This window comes from Musca domestica, unplaced genomic scaffold (genome assembly GCF_030504385.1).
Source record: "Musca domestica strain aabys unplaced genomic scaffold, Musca_domestica.polishedcontigs.V.1.1 9, whole genome shotgun sequence".
In the NCBI taxonomy this organism is placed as follows: Eukaryota; Metazoa; Arthropoda; class Insecta; order Diptera; family Muscidae; genus Musca; species Musca domestica.
In genome coordinates this window covers 3,566,442-3,573,855 of record NW_026712435.1, presented here as the reverse complement: position 1 = coordinate 3,573,855, position 7,414 = coordinate 3,566,442, and positions in this window count along the sequence as shown.

Genomic DNA, 7,414 nt, shown 5'->3' with positions numbered 1-7,414 from the left:
CGGTACCTCCCGATATGCGGTATTTTGATGATCTTAGCGGCATTATTCACCGGACTTGTTTCAAATTTGGTATTCGAAGTTCGTAATGGATACCACAGCCTATGACAGAAAATTGTCTTCGTATAGCCACCTATAACGCTACCTCCCGATATTCGATATTTTGATGATTTTAACGACATTATTCACCGGAATTGTTTCAAATTTGGTATTCGAAGTTCGTAATGGATACCACAGCCTATGACAGAAAATTGTCTTCGTGCAGCCCCCAAACAACGGTACCTCCCGATATTCGGTGTTTTGATGATTTTATCTACATTATTCACCGATTGTTTTTTAGTTTCGCATTTGAATATTGTAATGCTTATGACAAAATTTACCTATGCAGGTCCATGTCGTCGTATAGGCCCTAATATAATAGCTACACTCGGTATTTTTAAGATTTTGCATGGCATAGAAAACTTAACCATAATAATGAATGCAGTCTTGAAACTAAAACATATTCCGAGTTGTTGGAGGGTATCTGAAATTATTTTATTGAAAAAATTGGCAAGACCCAAAATTTTTAATAGTTCACAAGTTCAATTTCCTTACTTTTAATGATAGGAAATTTATTTGAAATGCTATTTTCTAATATTCATGAATTTTAGCCAGAAATATTATTCCAAACTACCAATTCGGTTTAAGGGAAATCCTCATAGAACAAGTTCACAGTGCCGTACACAACATTGAAATATCATTCGAAAATATGAAAGTTTGTTCTGCAGGATTCCAGGGTGTATCTTATGCTTTTGATGGAGTCTTGCACATTGGACTAACTCAAAAAATTTGGTCTATATTACCAAAGCCATTTAGAAAAATTGGTGAATTTTCTAATGGACAGATACTTTAGATTCTGATATGAAAACGTGTTCTCTAACCTATACCTATATTATCAGGAGTTCCACAAGGAAGTACATTAGTCCCCTTAATTTACCTGGGTTATGCACATGGTATGCGCAAAAGCGTAAATTGATTTACTGGTACATTCGTCGATGACACCACTGATGTCGACAGGTCGAAACGCTATAGAGTCAGTAAATTAGCTACAACAGGATCTGAACACGGAAGCATTTGGCTTATACTAAATGGTTAGGTTAGGTTAAAGGATGCGCGGTTGTAAGAAAAAAACCACTCCCCTCGGAGACCTTCTGGTCCATTGTGTTCATCCTAATTTGGAAAATGCGAGAATAGAATAGAGAGAAGAAAAGAAATGAATAGCTAAGAGTGAAGAAATAAGAAATTGTATAGAGAATAGAGAAATTAGTAGGTTTGTGTCCACGGAGTGCTAACGTATTGCCTTTAGCCATTTTAGTCGTCTGCCTAACTGAGAATGACTGCTGACTCGGTGTCGGAGAGGGAGGACAAGTCCGGCAGAATTTGCTTACCCAGTAGCCTCTGTCTCACTCCTATAAGAGTTGGGCAGTGGCAGAGTAAGTACCCCACCGTATCAGTTTCTTCCTCGTCCTGGCAAAGCATGTTGTATTCAGTAAGCTCATCCACCCCCCCCCCCTTTTGGATGTCATGGCATTAATGTTGCGGTGTCCTGTAATTAAGCGAACCACAAGCTTCAAGTCCAGCTTCGTCATGGATATAAGTGACATTGAACTCCTTTGGGAGATCACCGGCCAGATCTTCTTGGAGACATTACATCAGCTTCCAGTTAGCCAGTTTTGCTGAAATTTCCCAAGATAACGCTTAGGGTAAGTGTACCAGTAGTCGGCACTTTTGGGTTTTTCGCGTTTTTAATCGCTCACCATTCTGAGTGGAACTTTTCAATTATTACAAAGTTAATTTATTCAGATTCGAAATTTTGTATAGTTTTTGCAATAATAAATAAAGTTTTAATAACTTTTATAATTAATAATAATAATAAATTAATTCATTAAAATATAATATTTTTGTTTAGTTAAACTGATTCGACGTCTTTATTGTACTTTTCTTAAGAATGTGGATTGTTGAGGACCTTTAAAGACAAAAATTTAATTTTTATTAGAAAAAATAATCTTTTCTTAGCGAAATTGTACACAAAGACAATATATTTGAAGTAAACAAAATACATTTAGTTATAATAGCTTCATTTATTTGGGCTTAAAAATAAAAAGATCCAACTTTTGGGACATGCCGAACTTAGGCACACTTACTCTATAAAGAATTTGAAAAAATAACATAGCGGTTGCTTTACTGGGCTCTCAATCTCTAGATCTATGGCCTTCCTGACAGGGAAGATTTCTGACTGAAAAGCACTACAGTCATGGTTTAGTTTGAAGGATCGTCGGATATTTAGACTTTCACAGTAAACCCCGGCTCCCGTTCCACTTACCATCTTTGATCCATCAGTATAGACGGCTTTACCGTTAAAAGGTGGAGTGTCACGAGTCCAAATGTCTCTGTTAGGTATATGGATATCAAGAAGTTGAAAGCTGTGCCTAGGTGATATAAAATCGCTAGCTATAGCCTGATTTACTATCCTTCCCATATACTTGATAATGGCGGAGTGTCCGAATGGCTGACTCCGCCATTGACCCAGTTCAATGAGCTGCAGGGCACACCCAGCAGCTTGTTCCTCTACAAATAGACCTAACGGTTTTAAATTTAGTAGAGTGTCTAGTGTGGATTGGGGTGTGCTCCTAAAGGCGTCTGTAATTAGTAGCGATGCAACTCTTTGGACTTTATCAATGTTTTTGCTGAAGGTGGTTTCCCTAAGGAATGCCACCAAACAAGCCCCCCATAGGTTAGAATTGGTCGGGCGACAGACTCATTAAACCATTTGATTATGTGAGGCTTGAGACCCCAGCTTTTTCCTATGGAGTTTTTACAGGAATAAATTGCAATTAAGCCCTTCTTCGCTCGCTCCTCAGTGTTCCTCTTCCAGTTTAGCTTCTGGTCTAGTATGGTACCGAGGTATTTGGCTTCCGAGGAAAGGCTTAGCATAACACCATCAAGGATAGGCAGCGAAAAGTCTGGTATTTTCCGCTTCCTTGTGAAGAGTACGAGCTCAGTTTTTGATGGTTTCACGCCAAGTCCATTGCAGGATGCCCATTTGGAGAGTTTAACTAGAGCTCCCTTCATAAGATCTGAAACAGTTTGCGGAAATTTCCCAGCAATCAGCAAGACAACATCATCGATGTAAGCCACGACCTTTGTCCCACCTTGTTTCAGTTCGATTAGAATTTCATTTATCACTAAAAGCCAGAGTAGTGGTGATAGAACTCCTCCTTGAGGGGTGCCCCTAGTGACCGATTTCCTGACAGAACACTCCCCGATGCTTGAGTTGATGGTTCTGCTGCTGAGCATAGCATCAATCCAGTCAACTAGGAGGGGTGGTATACTAAGTTTTACTGGGGAAATGTGAATTGCTTCGAGTGTGACGTTCTTAAGGCTCCCTCGATATCAAGAAAGGCTGTCAAAGTAAAACACGAGTTGCTTAGGTTTTTCTCTACACAACCCACGACATCGTATTGGGCTGATTCAACAGATCTGCCTTTCATATAGGCATGTTGAGCTGTGCTCAAAGAGGTCAGGGGTATCAAGATCAAATTTCAATGTCTAATAGCCTCTCCAACGTTTTCAATAGAAAGAATGAGAGACTAATAGGCCTGTAGCATATGACTTGGGTTCCCAGCCGTGGGAATGTAAGTGACTGTAACTTCCCTCCGCAGTAATGGAATCTGAGAGAGACGCAGGCAAGCCTAAAAAATCGCCTCCAGAAGTGGTATTATTACCGTCGATGCATGCTGCAGCATGGCGGGAATAATGCCATCCGGTCCCGGTGACTTGAAAGATTTGAATAAGTTTATAGCCCAAAAAATCTTGGGAGCGCTTACAATACGCTCAGTCAGACTTACATCCTCCGCCCCACGATACCGACTAGACCAATCTCATTTACCGCATCGGAGCAGTTCGGAAAGTGAGTACTGGCTAACAGGTTGAGTATCTCTAGAACAGAGTCAGTCTAGCTACCGTCATTCCGCTTTATGCTTCCAATAGATTTGGGGTCCTTTGAAAGCACTCTACGGAATCTGGAGGCTGCGTTGACATCTCTCATGGACTCAGTAAAGCAAACCCAAGACCTTCCTTTGGCCTTTTTGATTTCACTGTTGTACTTGTTGAAGGCTGATTCTCATACCAAATAATATTGGTATAAAGTGCATGATATGACTTCGAGAAAGATGATATAAAAATATATATCGAAGCATTATATACATGTGAACCGAGTTTCAATAAATTGCGTACAAATGATATTTCTGAGCTGTATGTGATATCGTCTTTGGGCTAAACAAATGATGTGGAAAATTTCATCTCAGTGAAACAGCATATGCTACCTGTACTTTGTTACATGGGTATAGTAACACACCAACAAAAATGTATTGACGGACTAGTACTAACATTCTAGTAATAAAATAGATAAAGATGTAAATAGAAAAAGTTATACTTTGATGTAAGCAATGGAAAGAATAATTCGGAAAGATATTAATTAAGTATTCTACCAAATCTTTAAGCTGAACTGAACTGTGGGCAGTGTTCTTTGGACGAGTAAATTACAGAAATTTACGCTTTACTTATGAAAAACTGTGAGTTTGTAAAAGATGAACTACTAATTGTATAGATGGAAAAATAATGAGAGAGAATTCTAAAGAGAATTTTAGTATAACTGTATTGCCTTGAATATTAATTTTGTTATTATTATTTTTTATTTTAACAAAATTATAATCAAAATTAGTTCAAAATCATTTTTTAGAAACAATTTTTGAAAACTTTCCGCATAACGGAGTACAAGTAAAAAAGCCGGGCCGAACTTTTAATACCTTCCACCATTTCTAAAAAAATTAAAAAATATCAAAAAATCCGAAAACGACCACTTAAATGGAAACCGTTACATGGGGACGAAGACATGGACCTGCATACGAAATTTTTTGTCATAGGCAGTGCCCATTACGAACTTCCGGTAAATAATGTCGCTAAAATCATAAAAATACCGAATATCGGCAGGTGCCGTTATATGGGGGCTATACGAAGATCTGAACCTACATACAAAAACTTTTGCAACAGGCTGTAGTACCCATTGGTATCTTCCAGTACGAAATTTGAAACGATGCCGGTGAATAATGTTGCAGAAATCCTCAAAATACCGAATATCGGGAGGTACCGTTATGTGGGACCTGCATGCAAAAATGATTGTCATAGGCTATAGTACCCATTACGAATTTCAAATACGAAATTTTAAATAATTCCCCTAAATAATGTCGCTAAAATCATGAAAATACCGAATATCGGGAGGTATCGTTATATGGTGCCTCTACGAAGATCTGAATGAAAGTCATAACCCATTACAAAATTTTAAATAATTCCGGTAAATAATGTTGCTGAAATCATTAAAATACCGAATATCGGGAAGTACAATGGGGGCTATACGAAAACGTGGACCAACATGGCCCATTTACGAACTTAACCTGCCTACCGGTAAACTATGCGTGTATTCACAATTTCAGTCTTCTATCTCAGTTCGTTCGAAAGATAGCGTGATTACAACAGACGGACATCGTTAGATCCTCTTAGAATTTTACGCTGATCCAGAATATATATACCTTGTTATGTATATTTCGATGAGTTACAAATGGAATGACAAAGTTAATATACCCTCCATGACAGAAGAATACAGGTAGATGCATTGATATGTGAAAAAAAATTAAATGTTTTTTCAAATATAAGTGGATTTTTATATGTTTTCTTATACTACGTCATTCGAAGGCGTGTTTTTCAACAATTTTTATAAATTTAAATAATTTTTCATTCAACATTTTCAATTCCAAAATTGGTTTGACAGTTCATTGTCCCAGCAGCTGTGTTGACGCGTCTACCTATATTCTTCTACCATGGGTCCATCTATGCTAATTGCCGCCGGCAAACGCTATGAAAAATGGACAATTGTTCACTTTGGAATATAAAATACAAACTTATACCTACTTAATTTTCTAAGTCTGACTGTCAATTCCTAATTGTTTATCGCAAAATGATATGAAATGTAGGTCAACTGAACTTTGTTTACGTACAAATAGGCGCTTTTTATGTATTAAATTGAAAATGAAAAGAATTGATATTTTGATTCAATTTTTTTTCCAATGTTGCTATCGTCCGGAGAAACAACAAATGATGCTGAACAATATATACAAGGATCCGAAGAATATATTGATGAATATGTTGATTAAAAAACAACTAAATATGATTGGTGATGACTGCGATTGTCTGCCAACATTTCAGAGACAATATTCGTACACAGATGGGATTTTTTGGCTCCCCGAAGCTTATCCAAAGTCGCTTACCAAAGTTCAAGTAGAATCTCTTTTCCAGCTGGTGACCAGAGTTTGTTTTCGTTTCATACTAAAAAGGTTTCCTTTAAAGCTATTTTAAAATTTAACTTAACGATACACGAATACAGTTGACAATTTTGATACATGTTATGTGGCGTTTCCACTGCACTTGATTCGCTCTCTATTCGTTGTTTGGCCCTTAACTATGAAAAAATCTATCTAATTCTTCACACAAAATTTCCTGAGCGAACACTCATATTTGTACGTTGTTCAAATAAATTCACTCTCAGAACAACGAAAAAATATGTCCCATCCCTAACAAATGAGAGCATTTATCGAAAAAATAAATTATGACATTTAAAAACTATAAATACGAAAATTTAATGAAATTTTAAAATTTTTTGGGAAGACTGAAAATTATGAATGAAAACTACAATGTTGAATGGCGTATGTACATTCAAACGAAAGTACATTTTGTTTTCTCTCTCATCCGGGGTGCGCATTTTGTCCACGAGTTAAAATTTCCACAGAAAACTGGAAACAAAAGATGCAATATTTTCAAAATGTTGGTTCCGGCAGAAAAAAAGTTTAACAAGTGTCTCTCCAGCAGAATTTGAAAATAGAAAAATACTAAAATATGTCCAAAATGTCAACATTTACACAAAAAGTTGAAAACATGAATGAAAATTGTAAAATTAATGATATAATAAATCTTTGGGAAGAAAAAAATAATTCTTCTATTCATATTAGTGTGAATTTAATGTATTTTCGTATAAATTCCCATTTAAATTAAACAAACAAAATTTTTGAAAAAAAGGAATAATTTTACTATGAATTACGAATCGTGCCGTATGAACGGGTTAATTCGTGTACGTGATTCTGAGAGCAAACAACGTCATTCAATTTATCGTGTGAACATGCTATTACAATAATTGCAGTGTTGTATGGCAAAATATTTCGATGGTTTATCCGATGTTTAATGCTAGGAACACAATTGGAGCGAACGACGAATTTCGCCCTACGCGGCGACAAAATGAGCCGCGAAAATTCGTCGTATGGAACACAAT